Raw genomic sequence first — 17,749 nt, 5'->3', positions numbered from 1 at the left:
TGTTCCCCCATCTTGCATTACTTACCTTTTTGGATTTCGCTTTTTGTCTGGTTTAATTAAATTCCATTTTTACTTCACCTCTGCCTCCTCAACCTGCTTCTCTGCATTTGGGTCCACAACCACAACTAAAACGTGACACACCCAGAGGAAAGACTTGAGTTTGGCGGCCATCTTGGTAGCCCTGTGGGAGCTGAGTGCTAGTTTGACTATGGATTACGCATGGTCTGACCTTCTCTATAAAGCAGGCGTGACATGTCGTATCAGTGGTGATTACTATTCACACATGATGTGACACCTGTGTATGAATTTGTGTTAAAAGTTGGATTGGAACGACAGAAGATCAGAAACTTCAGAGAATCGAGGTACGGTAAATTAAATCTACTATCGTTTTTCCACAAGTGTGACGCTTCCTCAGGAGCTATATGGAGAAAAGCGGACAATTTTACAGGTAACGTTTGTTTCTTTTTTGTAGACACGAGTTACCGAGTTTGGATAAAGGATGATGTGTGTTTGTATTTTCTGGTGAGGTCATGAATTGTCAGTGTCTCCACTGTCCTAATAAAATGACAACACACACACACACACACATCCTTATATAACATCCTTCCAACATATTCGAATCTTTGAAGTTCTGTGTGCCTTTCTTACCAGAACTGACATTAGGAATCATGTTTGATTGAAGGTATACAGGAAAGGAGGCATTCTGGTTCTAGGTGACTTTCATGATGGATCCATTTTTAAGTATCACATAAGAAAAAAAAAAATAATCCCCATGTTTCACCAAGCCTGCTGTCTCGCCTATTTTGACTGTTTGCTGCAAACACCCCACCAATCTGGTCTGAGCTCTTGGATTTCCTGCACATCCGCACACTTATACACAACAGCTCTCTTTCAACTACCCTCTTCAGTTGTCAATAAACATACAATCATCTCAAATTGTTTCCTCTCATTCCTGCATTTGGGTCCTCCAACGACCAAAACCCTGGCACCACATGCTTCTGCAAAACATTTGTATTATCTTAGCCCCACAAATCAAGCTCAGTTGACTTGATAACCTTTCACCACCGATCTGTTAATTTCAGATGCTTTTCCCTGGCGGTTAAACCCCAAATTCCACGATCTTGTACACTATCTATGACTTATGAGTGAATTTGGGTCACCGAGAGTACATTGGTGCATTTGGTTTGAGGCCAATCATTTGTTGTATGCAACTTTCACAATATTTATTTATAACTAGCAAAAAGATTGATGTTCCATACAGTGTTGTGCCTTTTTCCAGATTGCGAGAACTGAAGGAAATGATTACAGCTGAGGAATATAGTGCTATAATTCATTCATATATAAACATAACTGTCCTATGCTATACTGCTTGTGTCACTTTGTTGAATTCATTGTCGGCTCAGAAAGATGGAAACTGTGGAATGGATAGAAAGAGTATTCAAGCTCATATCCATGATACAGTATGTCGAAAGTGATGCGGAAGGTATACACAGATGTAAAAGATTTGAAGGAGGAATGCGGCAAACCCGTACGCATCGGAAAAAAAAACTGAATGTCAAATCAAATGCCACCCACAACCCACAACCTCAGGGTTGCGAGACGAGCACTTCACCACTTGGGCACAACGCCTTCAAGAGAACGGTTAAGCACACAAAACATTTTATTTATTTATTTATTTTAAGCGCATTTAGCATTCTGGATTGGTTTCATGATCCACTTTACTAATTGCCAAGTGTGATTCAGCAGTTTAGCGATGATGCGCTGCATCTACGCTTGGTTACTAAAAGTAAACGCCCATAGAATGCCCATTGCATTAGTGCTGGTGGATTCAGCATTTATCATCAGAATTACACGTGTAAATTAATGTAGTATGGTGGCATATGACATAACCAAAAAAAATAATACTTCCCACTCCATGTCAACAACTTAATATTACCGTACATTATTACAACATGGGCGGTGCTACCTTGAATGGCGTGTTATGGTGCTGTGTCATTGTTTAAAATAAATAACTGGATGAACCAATAGTTCCTTCAACTAAACCAAAACAAAGCTGAGGTACCGGTAATTGTTTTGGGCAATAAAGGAAAAGAGGATTGCTGTTAGTAAACACCGGGAGTCATCTTTTAAAAATCAAAGACCAGAGGCACTATTTCCGTACTCAGAGCAAGCCTAGTCCAAAGCACAGTTTAGGATTGTTGTCTTTTAAAGCATTTTTAAAATGAGTTTTCCCATAAAAAACTCTTGCACTGTATGTTCTTTTACTAATTTTAGTAAGCTACCTTTTATTCCTGTACGTTTTGTAAATATATTTAGTTCTTTTGTTTGGGAATGCTTTTAAATGTAATTTCAGTGATGTAAACATTGAGTTATCTTGTGTATGAAATGCGCTATTAATGTAAAGCTTAGCCTTGCCTCTAGGATTTGGTTGTCTATATAAAAAGAAGTCCATTACCATATGCCTTAAATAAACAGGCATCTTTCTGAAACTGTAAGATTTTGACTAGAAAGTCTGAATTCCATTGTCTTTTGGTTTCATTTTCGGTCGTTTTTATTCAGCTTTAGGAGTAAGGCTTTTAAGAGGCACAGTGCATGTGAATATACTGCAGTGTGCGAGCAGACAGTGCTTGGAAGAAGACTAAAACTGGAGTTGGACTGAATTATGACTGCCTGACTGAGCAGCTTTCTCGAGGTGACAGGCTGGTGAATAGGCTGAGGTAATGCAGCACAAAGGGTTGGGTCATGTATTTATCAGTGTTTTTCACATCAAAATCCAGAAACGAATATTGACACCTTTTAAAATCATTTAAATGTTTCAAAACGATGTTGGCGTAAAACTTAAATTAGACTCAACGAGATCGAAATAAGCACATGTACTACTACTAGTTTAAAACCCTAAAATGGCTGTGTTAATAAATGGCTAACAGGCAATTTGATTAAAAATAAATAAAAAATAAACACTGGTTGCATGTCACCTTCCCAATGCATAAAAATGCCAATCACCACTTTCCTATCAGTCACTGCTTTGGCGGAATCGTTTGACATCTTACGGCATGACAGGAAGTGCATTGTTAGTGACTATAGATGAGCTTCTTTCAATGCATAGAAAAACATGACACATTTTTAACATAAATAAAATACTTCACACAATTCTTTTGCTCAACCATGCTACACTAAATACATTGAAGAGAAGAAAATACAGTGCGTGCCAGATTATTCTCACCAGTACGACAGTTTTTCACACTAAGCTTCTTCTGGGCTTGTGGATAATAAATATTGAAGAACGTGAGGTGAAGATCAAAAAATGTTATGACGCTCTAATCTACAGAAAATTGTGTTTTTGTGTTTGTCCTGCCTATGGTTTAAAGGTTACAAGCACAACAGTCTTGAGTTTTGATTATGCAATGGTCCCTTTCTGTTTCCTTGTGGCCTATCTCTTCGTGCCTCAACCCTCACCATGCAGCCATCTGTCAGCCGTGACCTACTGGTGACATGAACATGGCTGCATGCCAATGACTGTGAGAGAGAGGAGAATTGAGGACAATGAGGCTGATGACGGCACAGGACCAGAGGAAGGCGGGAAAACTGATGATATAATTAAGGATACAAGACTGTGATAATGGCAATGCATAGGTAGAAAGATAAAACATTAAGAGAGTGGTATAAATGTGTGTAATCCTATTGCCCTAGAAAGCTCAAATTTAATCTCTTGACTCACTTGAGCTAAGCTTGATAAAGCTGAAAAAAAAAAATGTTACGGAAAATGTTAACTGTTTGATATCAGATGTCACAATCATTTGAAGAAAAAGCCACTGCAACATGACACATTCAACAGATTATTTCTATTCCATATGATATGTTTGCTTTTTGTCACAACAGAGGGATTCAGTGATCACAGATCTCTGCCAAGGTTATTTTTTTTATTTTTTATTTTTTTTTAAACTTTTTTTTCTATTGTAAGGGTATTGCATAGGAGAATGGTTATCCATACGGACACTCAACTTTTTCTCACTAAAATACATTCAAAGTGAATCCACATTTGGCTACTGTGGAGAAGAAACCACATTGACCTCATTGACCACCACATCTATGCTAGTTCTAGTCTGCAGTGAGTTGAATTTCCATGTTTTGTGATTGGTTGGTGAACAGTCAAGTGTGTTCCTTCGCCCTCATCAGCTGGAATAATAATTAATTAATCATTATTCATTTTCCAGTATTGGATTAGACATTGTGTACAAAGAATAAAAGTACAAATATCTTTGGCATCTTATTCCCTGAATTTTAGTTTAAACTGATTAAGTGTCCGAATTCGATCGTACGGTGTGAGACGCCATGTTCCTGGTCACGTGATCGTGTTGACGTATCCCGTGCTCAACCGGAATCCGTCTTCGATCATTTCAATGAGAATTTGCTGAAGTAATGAGCGAGAAAATGACGTCTTGGATCCCAAACACCGTTCAGAGTAAAGTCCTCAACACGTCCGGTTTCATGTTATTCTGTGTGGTAGGTGGCAGCTGTTAAAGTGTGCTAAAGCCGTGCTTAGCACACGACAAGTAGTTTAGTCTACCCAAATACTAGACACCCGGATGTTAACGTCCACTTGGACACGCCGACGGCTGGATGTGCCAGTTTTATCCGGATTTCGGTTGGAAAAAAATCTTTGGCGTGTCATCCATGGCTGTACTGCTTTTGAAGAAGTGCTTCTTTGTTGTAAGTCGAAATTTCACCTTGATGTCCGGAGTGGAACACCATCATTCCTCGTGAGTTCTTTTTTGTCATCCATCCATCCATCCATCCATCCATTTTCTTAACCGCTTGCTCCTCACAAGGGTCGCGGGGGTGCTGGAGCCTATCCCAGCTGGCTTCGGGCAGTAGGTGGGGTATACACTGAACTGGTCGCCAGCCAATCGCAGGGCACACAGAGACGAACAACCATCCACACGCACAAGTACACCTCGGGACAATTCGGAATGTGGGAGGAGACCAGAGTACCACTCATTCACCGTGCCACCCTGTTGTCATTCATTTAATGTGTATTTTACGCACGCGATACCTCACGATGATCACGTGACTGTCGGAAATGCCCGATACAGTACTTAACGCAAAAGTATTCATAAAAAGTGCTATAAAATCACAATTGCTCAACATAAATTGGCTTTTTTTTTCAGGGAAGAGTTGAAACTCATCAATAAAATGAAGGAAGACACAGTACACTTGATGACGAAAAGTTGACAAATACTAGAATGGAAAATCTATACCCAAACACAAAAAAATTACAAATATTTGATTATACGGAACATAAGACATCTGATCCAGAAAATGGCATTGACCCAGATACATTTTTATGTAGTAACAACTATGACCTTGCCTGCGAGTACCACACTAATGAGCAATTCAATGCAAATGTAAGTAAGGATTTTCGTGCATTCTCAATCATACATTTTAATAGTAGAAGTCTATATAAAAACTTTACAGAAATTAAAAAATGCTTGAGTAAAATAAATAAATTCCAAATTATAGCCATATCAGAGACATGGCTTGATAATGAGAAAATAAGCGATATAGAAATGGAAGGATATGAATTGTTTACAATGAATAGGGAAAACAGAAGGGGAGGAGGAGTTGCAATATATGTTGATAAGGTTTTCAAATGTAGTAAAATTGAACATCTAACTACTACTGTGGATAATGTAATGGAATGTGTAACTATTGAAGTTCATATAAAAAATATGTCAAACGTAATTATAAGTTGTATATATAGGACACCAGGATCATGTCTTGATACATTTAACGATAAGTTAACAGATATCCTTAGTTATACAAATGATAAAAAATTGCGAATATTGTGTGGTGATTTTAACATTGATTTATTAAATCCTAATGGACATCAGAAAACAACTGATTTTATAAATATGATGTATAGTAATAGTTTATTTCCTGTTATTATAAAACCTAGTAGAATAACAATCGATACAGCTACACTAATTGATAATATATTCACAAATAAAATTGACCTTAAAATAGAAAGTGGACTCCTTATTAATGATATAAGTGATCACCTCCCGATTTTTGCAATTTTTTATGATTATTTTGATAAAAAAATGAAGCCGATTACTTACACATTTGAAACTAGAGCAAGAACAACACGCTCCATGGCTGCCTTTAAGTTGGATTTAGAGAAACACAACTGGTCTGAGGTTTATTCAAATAACGATCCTGATATTGCATATAGTGAATTTCAGTCAACCATTATTTCTCTATATAATAAACATTGTCCATTAATTAAGATTACAAGAAAGTATAAAGGTCCAAATAAGACATGGATGACAAAGGGGATACAGAATGCATGTAAAAAGAAAAATAATTTATATAAAAGATTTATTAAATTGAGAACTGTGGAAGCTGAAACAAAGTACAAGATCTATAAAAATAAATTAGCAAATATTATTCGAATAAGAAAGAAAGATTATTACTATGAATTATTAGAACAGAATAAAAGCAATACACAAGAAATATGGAAAACACTAAATCATGTAATTAAAAAAAGTTCTAAAAAAACAAATTTTCCACAATATTTTATAAAAGATAACGATATGGTAATTGATGAAATTTCTGACATAGCTAATAATTTTAATGAATATTTAGTTAACGTGGGCAGCAACTTGGCAAACAAAATCCCAGAGCCAAGAAACAAACGTGAAATAGATAAGAACATTGTAAATAATTCATCCACAATGTTTCTTAATGATGTGAATGATATAGAAGTATTAAATGTTGTGAAAACATTAAAAAATAAAAAGTCTACTGACTGTCTTAACATTGATATGACATTAGTAAAAAGTATTATAGAATATATTGTAAAACCTTTTACATATATTTGTAATTTATCATTTAAAACTGGTATATTTCCATCAAAAATGAAGATAGCCAAAGTCATTCCTGTTCATAAAAGTGGAGAAAGACACACGTTTAATAACTACAGACCAATATCATTGTTGCCACAGTTCTCAAAAATTCTAGAAAAATTATTTTCATATAGATTGGATAATTTTATTGAGAAACATAAGCTCTTAAGTGAAACCCAATATGGGTTTAGAGAAAAACGGACCACCTCAATGGCAGTCATGGAGCTTGTAGAAGCAATATCTACCGAAATAGATAATAAAAAATTTACTGTTGGGATTTTTATGGATTTAAAAAAAGCTTTTGATACTATAGATCATTCTATATTAATGAATAAATTAAAGAAATATGGAATAAGAGGTTTAGCTTATAAGTGGATGAAAAGTTATTTGGAAAATAGATATCAGTATGTGCAGTTTAATAATGTACAATCAGAACACATGAAGATCACTCATGGAGTTCCCCAAGGGTCTGTGCTCGGCCCTAAATTATTTATACTGTATATAAACGATATTTGCTGTGTCTCAAAAACATTGAAAAGTGTTTTATTTGCTGATGATACAACTTTCTATTGTTCAGGAGAAAACCTGAAGCAGCTTCTGACTACTGTGGAGTATGAATTGAATATATTAAAAAAATGGTTTGATGTAAATAAATTATCATTGAATTTAAATAAAACCAAGTTCATAGTTTTTGGCACGAGACAAATCACTCATCAAGTCAAAATTATGGTGAATTCAATTGAAATAGAAAGGGTGAATGAAAATAAATTCCTTGGAATTATTATCGATGATAAATTATGTTGGAAGCCACACATAGAAACTGTTAAAAGGAAAATGTCAAAAATCATAGGGATACTCTATAAAAGTAAGGATGTTTTAAACATGAAATCATTATATATATTATATAGTTCATTATTATTACCATATTTGACCTATTGTGTGGAATTATGGGGAATGGCATATAAAACAAATACTAACACCGTTTTCAAATTGCAAAAGAAAGCTATAAGAATTATTAATGGATCAAAGTATACAGAGCCAACACATCCACTATTTATTAAATTAAATGCAATGAAATTTTATGACTTGGTGGATTTTAAAATAGCACAAATAATGTATAAAGTTTATAACAATTTACTCTGCCACAGTACTCAGAAGTTATTTGAAATTAGACACAGTCCTTATGATATAAGGGGTACAAGTGTGTACAAAAAACCCAAAACAAGAACAAATATTAAGCAAAGGTGTGTATCTGTAAAAGGTGTTGATCTGTGGAATCAATTGGAAATTGCTCTGCAAAATTGTGATTCAATGCTGGAGTTTAAAAAAATGTTTAAAAGTAAAATTCAAAAAAATTATCTATGTCAAGCCAGTATATGAAAAATGTACATGTGAGTATGTGTAAGTGATCTAGATAGGTATTATGGTATATGTTTAGTAAATTTATGTATATATGTTTTTGGTAAATGTGAATAGGTTAAGTGCACTTGTGTGTATATATATATAACTTGGGTTATATATATCATTTATTATTTTATTATTATTATTTTTAATAATCAGTAAATGAAAATTGTATTAATAATGAAATAAGTTTAAATATATTTAGTAAAAGGGGTAGGACTAGATAAGTTTTTAACTTCTTCCTACTCCCTTTTGAACATGTAAGTTATGATTAATTGAATGATTATGTTATTGGGATTTTCTTCTATTTTGATTGTTGTTGTTTTTTGTTTTATCTCTGCTGTTCATTTGTTTATATGTTCAAAAAAATAATAAAAGGAAAGGAAAAAAGAAATGAACAATTTCACAGAATAGCTGGTTAGTTTTTCATAAGTCTTGTGTTCCTGTAAGCAACTACCGAGACTCCATTTAATTTTCAGCACCTGGATGCGCTTCCATTTCTTCTGACCTTACTAATCCTGGAGAGACCTTTTTGAAACAGTAGTGTACTTGTAAACATGTATTCAAAACAATGGGACACTTCAGTGAGACGGAAAATCCGCTCCCGCTGTTCTCTTGTTTACCTGGTCTGATTACTTCAGGGCAAGAAAAAGAAAACATGATTCTGCAGCTCCCAAAGATGGATCATGTGTCTGCATTATATAATAGTGACACACAGCCTCAACTGTTTGAAGTGAGACCCAATTCAAATATTCTTCTAGGTTATTGCCACAGTTGTTAGGTTTAAGTGACTTTTCAGCCACTTTGGTGAACAGAAATTGATAGATATGAATTTGTGCTTTTCAAATGACACATGCAGCTGTCAGTAGCTGAAAAAGCAAAGCCAATCCGCAGCGGATATTTGCATCCAGGATTTGAAACTGCTCAATCGCACCACTACTAACTTCCCCCCATCATGTTGCAGTATTGTCATCTTTTATCTTTTCCTGATGTGGTTAAAATTCACAATTTTACCTTCATCATTTGTACGGAATACTCAAAATGTTATCTGGAATTACTTTACACATTTGGGATTGATCTATCATTTCACAATACCAAGCAAGTAGCAAGTAGCCTACATTATTTCAGAGTTCAAGATATTGCGTATATCTTATCCAAATCTCTTTTCAGTGCCATCATGCCTGAACAATTTCAATTTGATCCAATCTGTACAGGAGGTTGCAGTTAAATAACCTCTGTTCCAGAGAGGGTGTCCAGAGGGAAGAGCAGAAAGCAACCTGGCCCGTGAAGATGGTTATCGCTAACCTCTTGAAGTTGGCACGTGAATGAAATAGCGAGCAAGGAATGATGATGACAATAAACAACAACACATCAACACGTATGTTGGTTAAACGTGTCATTCAAACTCATCCATTCTAGTGTGATGGTCAAGAAGGAAGTGTCTCATCCTGGAAGGATTTTGTTTTTATTTGACCAGCTTTCTCCAGAATTTGTGTTTTCCCGTACTTGCGCAAATTTGCTGTAAATACTTAATCTTGCGCTGCAATTTGAATTCTCATCGGATTTGTGCATTCACAAACCCCCGAGAATCCATCTTGTACCGAACCCGCTGATTTTCACCGATCCCTACACTTTTTATACGGACCTATCACAAAGTGGTATTGTGTTTGGGGGCGGGATACGCGACTGTGAAGAAAACAAGAAGCTTCGAAGCCGTGGGAAACAAACCTAACATGGAGGAATTCTGTTTTCACAGAATTACTCACAGTTTCCTTTTTGAACTAAGAACAAGAAGGTCTTCGTCCGTTGTCGTGAAAAGTTTGGCTTGCCCAATTAGCTTGAAGTATTGTACTGAATGTCACGCCTTTACCGAGAAGATCACGTTGAATCTGTCCCAGATTGATATTGTGGAGAACTCTTTTGAGTGAATCACAATTATTAACCTAGCTATTGCCAGGTTACGATACTCCAGCATGTTGCCATGTTCCAAAAATATGCATGCCAGGATAAATTGAAGACTACTGGAGAGAGTCAGAGTACGTCTCAAATAATCCACAAAAAAGGGGATCAAGTATTCATTAAAAAGTACAACTAATCCAATCCAAGCTTTATTAATAACAGTTCTGAACATGAATGGCAGGTTTTGAAAAACACATTGACTGTTACTGGGTGACAGGATATCTTTTCCTTCCATTCCAGAATTACTTTTCGCACAAAGCCTGTGCTATGGTAGCTCATGAGTGATTTAAAAAAAAAATAAAAAAAATATCCAGAGCAATGAAGAGATGGGGGCCACACTAACTGTAAACTTTGATGTCAAGCAGGGGGTCATAAAATGTCATGCTGCAGGTCACAAATGGCCCCCAGGCTGCGAGTTTGAGTTCATTGCTCTAAACTGTGCATGGATACGCAGGAGCATTCTGGCAATTGGGAAGTTTGGGCAAAACCCTGTATGGCCAGTCCATTCCAGGCTGAAATGGGTGTGAAACTGAATGCAGCCATCCCAAAAACCCAAATCTGAAAAAAATGGATACACATGTTTTTTACATAGCAGCGATGATATAACAAAAACAATACAGTAATAAAGTACAGTAGTAAATTTGTACAAGTAAAATAAATTCCGTAACGTGTATTGAAATACATGGCTAGACTGCTGTATTCAGCATATGAGGTACACAAGTGTGATTAATAATGTAGAATATCAGGCCCAAGTGTTGATCGTCTAATAAGGGAGCATTTCAAATGAGGCACAGCAACTTGCGTGTGCCAGTCTTTACTTACTCGTGGAAAATTACATTCAGCTTGTCTGCAAACACATACAAACACATCAAGCGTGTTTCATATTCTAGGGCTGGATTAATTAAGACAGGTGGTATTTGTAGTAGAATTATTGGAGACAGGTGGTGTGGCGAACGCTCATTTAATCAGACATGGACTAGTAACAGCTGTACGAGTGCTTTCGAGTGTGTTGGTTTCTCCCTGAGTCCTGAGGGCAAAATAATTTGTCTTTTTGAATTTATTTGTATAACGGTTTGAATGCATCACTCTTATAAGGGAAAATGGATATCCTTCATATGTCTCATCTGTCTCACAGTTTCTCTTTGTAATGGTTCTTAACTCATTTGCTCCCAAAAACGTATAAATACGTTCTATTTTAAAAATTACCAGCGTCTCAAAGATGATTTTATGTTTTTTTTTAATTGTTTTTTTTTTTTTAATAATAGAGCATACAAAAGGCTTTGATGCAGCCTCTGAACTGGAGAGAACGGTTGAAGCAATGGTAGTCATCACAAAAACGGCCAGCAGGTGGCAGCAGAGTATAAGAGATCAACCAAGGCCATGTTGCAGCATGTTTCCCCCACAGTTATAAACACATTTGTGAATAATGATAAAACTTAGATATATTGTAATGCTAATTGCTGCAAATTGGAAACAGATAGAAATACACTTTTTTTTCCTGATGAAAGAAGAAACTAATCTTTCTTTTGGTAGATTCCATGTTTTTATGGCAATAGAGCACAATATTATGTGGGCCTTGCAAAATCAGTCAAAATCCAGTAAAACAGCCAGGAGCAAAGGGGGTTGCTTTCGTGAAAATGGCTCTTATTTTTCTTCCCATTTTGAAAAATGGACGAAAATATAATCTACAAATCTAACGGGAAGAACAGCAAATTTGAGTGAAGCTCAAGATTAAAGGGTTTAGATGTGATGATGTTGGATGCAAAAGACAAAAATATCTAATTCCTCACATAACCTTTGAAGCCTAAGGATTTTGCTTCTGATTTTTTTTTACGTGTTCATCTAAAAGGCATCATGCAGTGCTCATTAATTCAGATTGTTTGTTCATGATAGGATTTGGAGGCCTGGATTTTATTATTCTATGACATCATTTAATCCTTGGTGGATTTTCTTGTCTGGCATGCAGCATTACAATATATTCATTCAATTTTCTTTTTAATGATGAAAGTCATTTGATGAGGTCATTTGTTTTCAAATGACAGTCAAGAGTAAATAAATGTAAACAAATACTGTCACCTCAGAGGCTTTCGACAGTTTGTGCCTGTTTCTGTAAATGAAATCTACGGCTTTTAGGACATAAGTAGTCCGTTTATAAATGAATGAGACGAAGAATGGCTATGTTGAAAAGATTGTTCCCAATTTAGAAGTGCACGCTATCGAAACTAGGACTCTGCATGTGTTTGTGATTGCTAAAATGCAATTAGTGTGTAACAATGACAGCAATGTATCAATTAATCTTGTATTCAAACATACATTTAAACTGAGAGATTCTGGGTCACTATTCTTATTTCTTCAAAAAGATTAGGATTACATTGGGTAATCCATATTGCTGCACAGACAGAAAGACACAGTAATACAGAGTAGGCTAAATGTTGATTTTCAGATTTCGGGGGTGGGGCGGAAATGCAAATTCTTAAAAGAATTGGAATGTCAACATAAGGGTGTGACATTCTGAAACTGAAATGTTACAAATGCTGACTATTTCTTGGAATTTATATGTGTTGACAGGTTCGAAAACAGTCTGTGAAGAAGACCTTGACGTGCCTTTTCATCATCTTTTCTCTCTTCAGCACAGATTTATGATGTTGGATCTGATGAACTCAGCATGTCTTATCGTTGACTGATCGCATCCCTCTAACGGAGATATAAAAAATTGTGAATGAGATGTTTTTAGTTGGTGAAACTATTCAGAGGTCATTGATGGTGTCGTTATACACTCTCGCCTGACTTGTATGCTGGCAGCAGGTGTGAATGTGAGTGTGAATGGTTGTCGGTTTCTGAGGTGAGGATCAGAAGCGACTTTTTTTTTTCTTTTTTTTTTTTGCTCATGTGCGACTGGCAACGCTACAAATGTACAAAGATAACCATTTTTCCAAATGACACTGTTTTCGAGAATGATCCGAGATGGCAGAGAAATGTGACAAATGAGCCGTGGCTTCCGAATGCTCTGGTGAACAACGTAAAGCCTTACAACTAAAGCATAAGGCCCTAAATATCACTTTCAAAATGAATATATCCTGACACATTTATCACTGAACAAAGCCAATGGGAGTTGTATGCAATTTTTGACACTGATGATATATTCATACTTTCATTGTTTTTGTCACAACTAATAACATCCTGGTTCTTATTTGAGAAGCTTGTCCAATTTCGACTTGCTGTGCAAGATTAGTTCGACCCGGGTCGAACCTTTAGAGTGGAACAGCCCTGAGGATGCAAGTATGAGGATGAATTCACCTTAATACTGTAATACTTTGGAGAAGCATCTATTGTCATGTGAGATTATTGTAACAGATTATCTCCCCCAGTTTCCATCTGGTATTTTCATGCTTTGGGATGGGTTTGAGTTGATTTTGTTACTTTTGTCATGGCTTAGGTTTAATTTTGGTTTAGTTTGATTTTGTCCTCATGTTTCTGTAAATTCAATCGTGATCTGTGTTTTGTGTTGTTGTCCATGTGCGCCCTCCTAGTCTTGTCAAGCATTGCCATGTTCACCTGTGTTTGCCTGCCCTTCCTCATGTGTCAACCAATCAACAACCTCTGCCACTTAATTGTGTCTTTCCCAGCTGTGTCTCGTTGTCAATTAATGCGTGTGTGTATTTAGTGTCTTGTCTCCCGTGGTCTGTGTCGATTCATTGTTGTTTTTACCCCGTTATGCTGCCGTGTTTGTTGTTGTTGTTGTTGTTTTTTGTTTGTTTTTTTGCCTTGTTGTTTCCCCAATGTCTTAGTTTGCTTGCCTTTTGGATTTAACTTTTGTTTTAGTTTAATTAAATTAACTTATTACGTCACCTCTGTCTCCTCGCTCCGCTTCTCTGCATTCCTATGGAGGACCAAAACTGCCAAAATTCAAAATAAATAAATGACTAAATAAATAAATAAATGACTAAAAGTGAAAATAAAAATGAATATAAAAAAAATATCATTTGAAAATTACATTAAAAAAAATTAATAGAAATAGAAATACATCTGTTTTTATTTTAATTTTTTGTCATTTATTTATTTATTTATTTATTCATTCATTCATTTATTTATTTAGTCATTTATTTAGTTTGAATTTTGGCAGTTTTGGACCGTACTGCCAAGTCGAAATGTTATTCAAATGAGGGGGCGGTCCTAAGCGTGTTTTGGGCTGGACTCCGCTATTGCAAACTGACTGTCATTGGTCGAGTGAGCAGCTCGGCGAACACGGAAGTCTCGCTGGCTTGCAATGGAGAGCTCCAGCAATGGACGACTATCTTGTCCACTGTCTGCTCTCACTTGTTGTCTAACAACTCAAGTCGCAAGTTGAGGTGACAGTGGACACGATCGTCGTCCATTGCTGGAGGTCTCCATTGCAAGCCGGCGAGACTTCTTTGTTCGCCGAGCTGCTCATTCGACCAATGGCAGGCATTTTGCAATGATAGAGTCCAACCCTCATTTGAATAACATTTCGACTTGGCAGTACGGCCCAAAACTGCCAAAATTCAAACTACATAAATGACTAAATAAATAAATGACAAAAAATGAAAATTGAACTGATTTATTTCCATTTATATTTATTTTTTTTAGATATAATTTTCGAGAAAAAAAAATTATATTCATTTTTATTTTCACTTTTAGTCATTTATTTATTTCGAATTTTGGCAGTTTTGGTCCTCAATACATTCTACACCTAAAACTTGACAGGCATTTCCCACGGGGGAAAAAAGTTTCCAAATTCAAAGAAATTTGAGGTCAATCAGCAACCTGGAACACACTTTGTTTGACCCCAGCACGTTTTCATGATATCAGCCACCAACTCATTTCACTCGCAGTTAGATTAATAATACAGCAATAAGCATTGAATTAAACAGAGTTTTTCATCATGTGGAGTAACCTCCTTTTTTAATTGTGTTTTTTGAACAGCCCGATATAAGGACACAGAGTTGTTGCATATCAAATATTAAAACAGTTTGAAACTCTGGTATCAGGTCAGGCGGATTATATAAATTAGGATTTGAGGATTTGAGGACACTGGCGTATGCAGCTGTCATGACATTTTGATTTGTGTTCCAAAAAGCATTTATCCGTCGCCTTTCACTCACTCTCACTTCACTCATCATTTGTCTCACTTGCATATCAATTCAGGAAGCAGCTTGTCAAAGAGTTCACAACCTGCATTTTTCTCTTTTCACAAGTCAACTTTTGAGTGAAATGACATGCAACCCTTGGGAGGTGATATGATAGATATCTCGAAGACATTTGTAAACCCAATAAATAACTCATACAGCTAGTTTTATGTGAAAAGACAATGATTATATCCGTTGGTTGCTACTAATTTACAGTAAATTGACTAGTGATAGACCGATATGTTTTTTTCAAGGCCGATACCGATACAGATTATTTGTAGTCAAGTTGGCCGATAACCGATATTTCAAGCCGATATTCATTTGCAGTTAAATGGGGAGGGGGGGGAATTCTTTCAAACTATATATAATTTCTCACTGAGTAACAAATTCATGTGAATGTAGCTCATTTGGGGTTTTTGTTAGGGTTCGTAAAAACGTTTCAAAAAGATTTTTGCGGTGAAAAATTGTGTGAATATGTTCCAAATGTGTTTACGACAAATAAAAACTGACTGTGAACATCTTACAAATCCTGATGAAAACCCCAAATTCGCTACGTTCGCAAGTATCCCCTGCTCAGTGAGCTTTATCGGCCTTCAGATTCAAAACATGGCCGATGCCGATATTTGTCAAAATGCCAAATATCGGCGCCGATAATCGGCTGGGGCCGATTATCGGTCTATCCCTAAATTCAAAGACATGCAGTCACTTAAACCACTGTGAATGTATTTGCAGAGCTAATGCTCAGATTTAGTGATAAATTAAACAAGTAGCAATTTTTATATACTGTAAATGTTTAAAGCTGCCGAATGCAGAAAGTTCAATTTCAAATCGCTACTGCCACGTGTGGCTGAAAATGAAACTGCACACACTCCCTTCTCACGTAAGCAATGCACACGACGTCACATCCGCAGACAGACGGCGGGAAATTCTAACCCAAATCCAGTCTCGATACTATTGGCCACAGGCTTGCAGGACTGTGAACAACGAAGGTGTTAATCTCCTAATTAGAAGATTTTTGAGTCATAAATAGCCGAATAAGGCTATTGTGAAGATATTTTGGGCAAATTGCTACGTAGGTCAGCTTTAACCAACCAGTAAACATTGTCAAAGAACATTAATGTAGATTTTTCCTATTTTAGTGAGTTTGTGTTTGTTAGTGAGTGTGTGTCTGTGTGAGTGTGTACGAGTGGCTAATGCTATTGTTGGTTTGGTTCAAGGTAGTAGTAGTTGAGGTGTCAAAATAAATCAATTACAACAACAAATTAATTAACTACCAACGATTTTATTGACAAGATTGATAATCAAGTACCGTATTTTCCGCAATATAAGGTGCACATAAGAGCCTTCAATTTTTTTCAAAAGCTGACCATGCGCCTTATAATCCAGTGCGCCTTATATATGGATCAATATTGAGCCGCAACAGGTCTCCCTGTCAAGACGCTATCGGTGACCCTGCACGGTCGGTGACGCGCATGCGCAGAAGATCCCGCCATCTTGGATCGCTAGCTAATGCTAATACTTTACCTCAGAGAAAATAATAAAACACCTGTTTATTCATTTTGGGAGTGAATGGAGTTGTCTGAAAACTGGTTTGTAATCTATTAATAAAGTTTGACTGACATATCTGACTGTTTTGTTGACATTCCCTTTAGCGCAGCACCATCTAATGGATGCATAACGTAACCCCAGCCTCTATTTCGACGCACTTTGCAATACATTTTATTGCCAACTTGAAATCATGGGGGGGAAAGCAATTAACATAATTTAGAAAAACTGCCTATTGTAATTTTTAATGGATTCACATAAAAATCGTTCCACAGGGACAAAATAATTAGCAGAGATACAATTTTGCCAAGAAACCAGAGAGCATAACGTCTGCAATGTCAGCTGCTGTAGCAATTCCAAGTGTTGCTCTGTCCCCTTCACTTACAGAGAATAATAGCACAAGGTACTGTAATATATATATATCTGTGCTGTATATGATTTTTTTTTTAATCGCGAGTCCATCACAAGAGTGTTCTGCTTATGTTTATATTCCACTTCTTTGAGCACAATAACCACAAGTCAATTCATATGACTGCTTGCTACACCAAAAAAAGGTACATACAAGTCACGTCAAGACTTGGAAAATGACATTAATAGGTTTGTTGTAATGCACCAAAATTGCTTATGAAAATAACATGCTTATGTCTGTTTTTGTTACTTCCAAAACGGCCTTAGAGTTGATATAATTAACGGTATTTTGAGTAGACAGTAAATTCTATAGATTAAATTTGACTCTATTTAGAGTGGGACCAAATGGACTCAGAAGAGAGTAAAATAAAGATTGGGGAAAAA

General features: G+C 36.1%; 1 protein-coding gene and 1 long non-coding RNA gene across 3 annotated transcripts in view; both read right to left on the bottom strand.

Moving 5' to 3' along the window:
- Positions 1 to 17,749, bottom strand: part of LOC144015863 (polypeptide N-acetylgalactosaminyltransferase 18-like) — a 90,973-nt gene that overhangs the window by 51,874 nt on the left and 21,350 nt on the right. The gene's annotated exons all lie outside the window — the stretch shown is intronic.
- LOC144015865 (uncharacterized) lies at positions 10,402 to 11,143 on the bottom strand. Its single transcript, XR_013282810.1, has 2 exons — positions 11,088 to 11,143; positions 10,402 to 10,823 (listed from the first exon to the last, which is right to left on the bottom strand). It is a non-coding gene; the product is annotated as an uncharacterized LOC144015865 (long non-coding RNA).

Source organism: Festucalex cinctus, chromosome 3 (assembly GCF_051991245.1).
Source record: "Festucalex cinctus isolate MCC-2025b chromosome 3, RoL_Fcin_1.0, whole genome shotgun sequence".
Classification (NCBI taxonomy): Eukaryota; Metazoa; Chordata; class Actinopteri; order Syngnathiformes; family Syngnathidae; genus Festucalex; species Festucalex cinctus.
The sequence above is the reverse complement of the archived record's forward strand: the minus strand, read 5'-3'. Positions and strand labels throughout refer to the sequence as shown.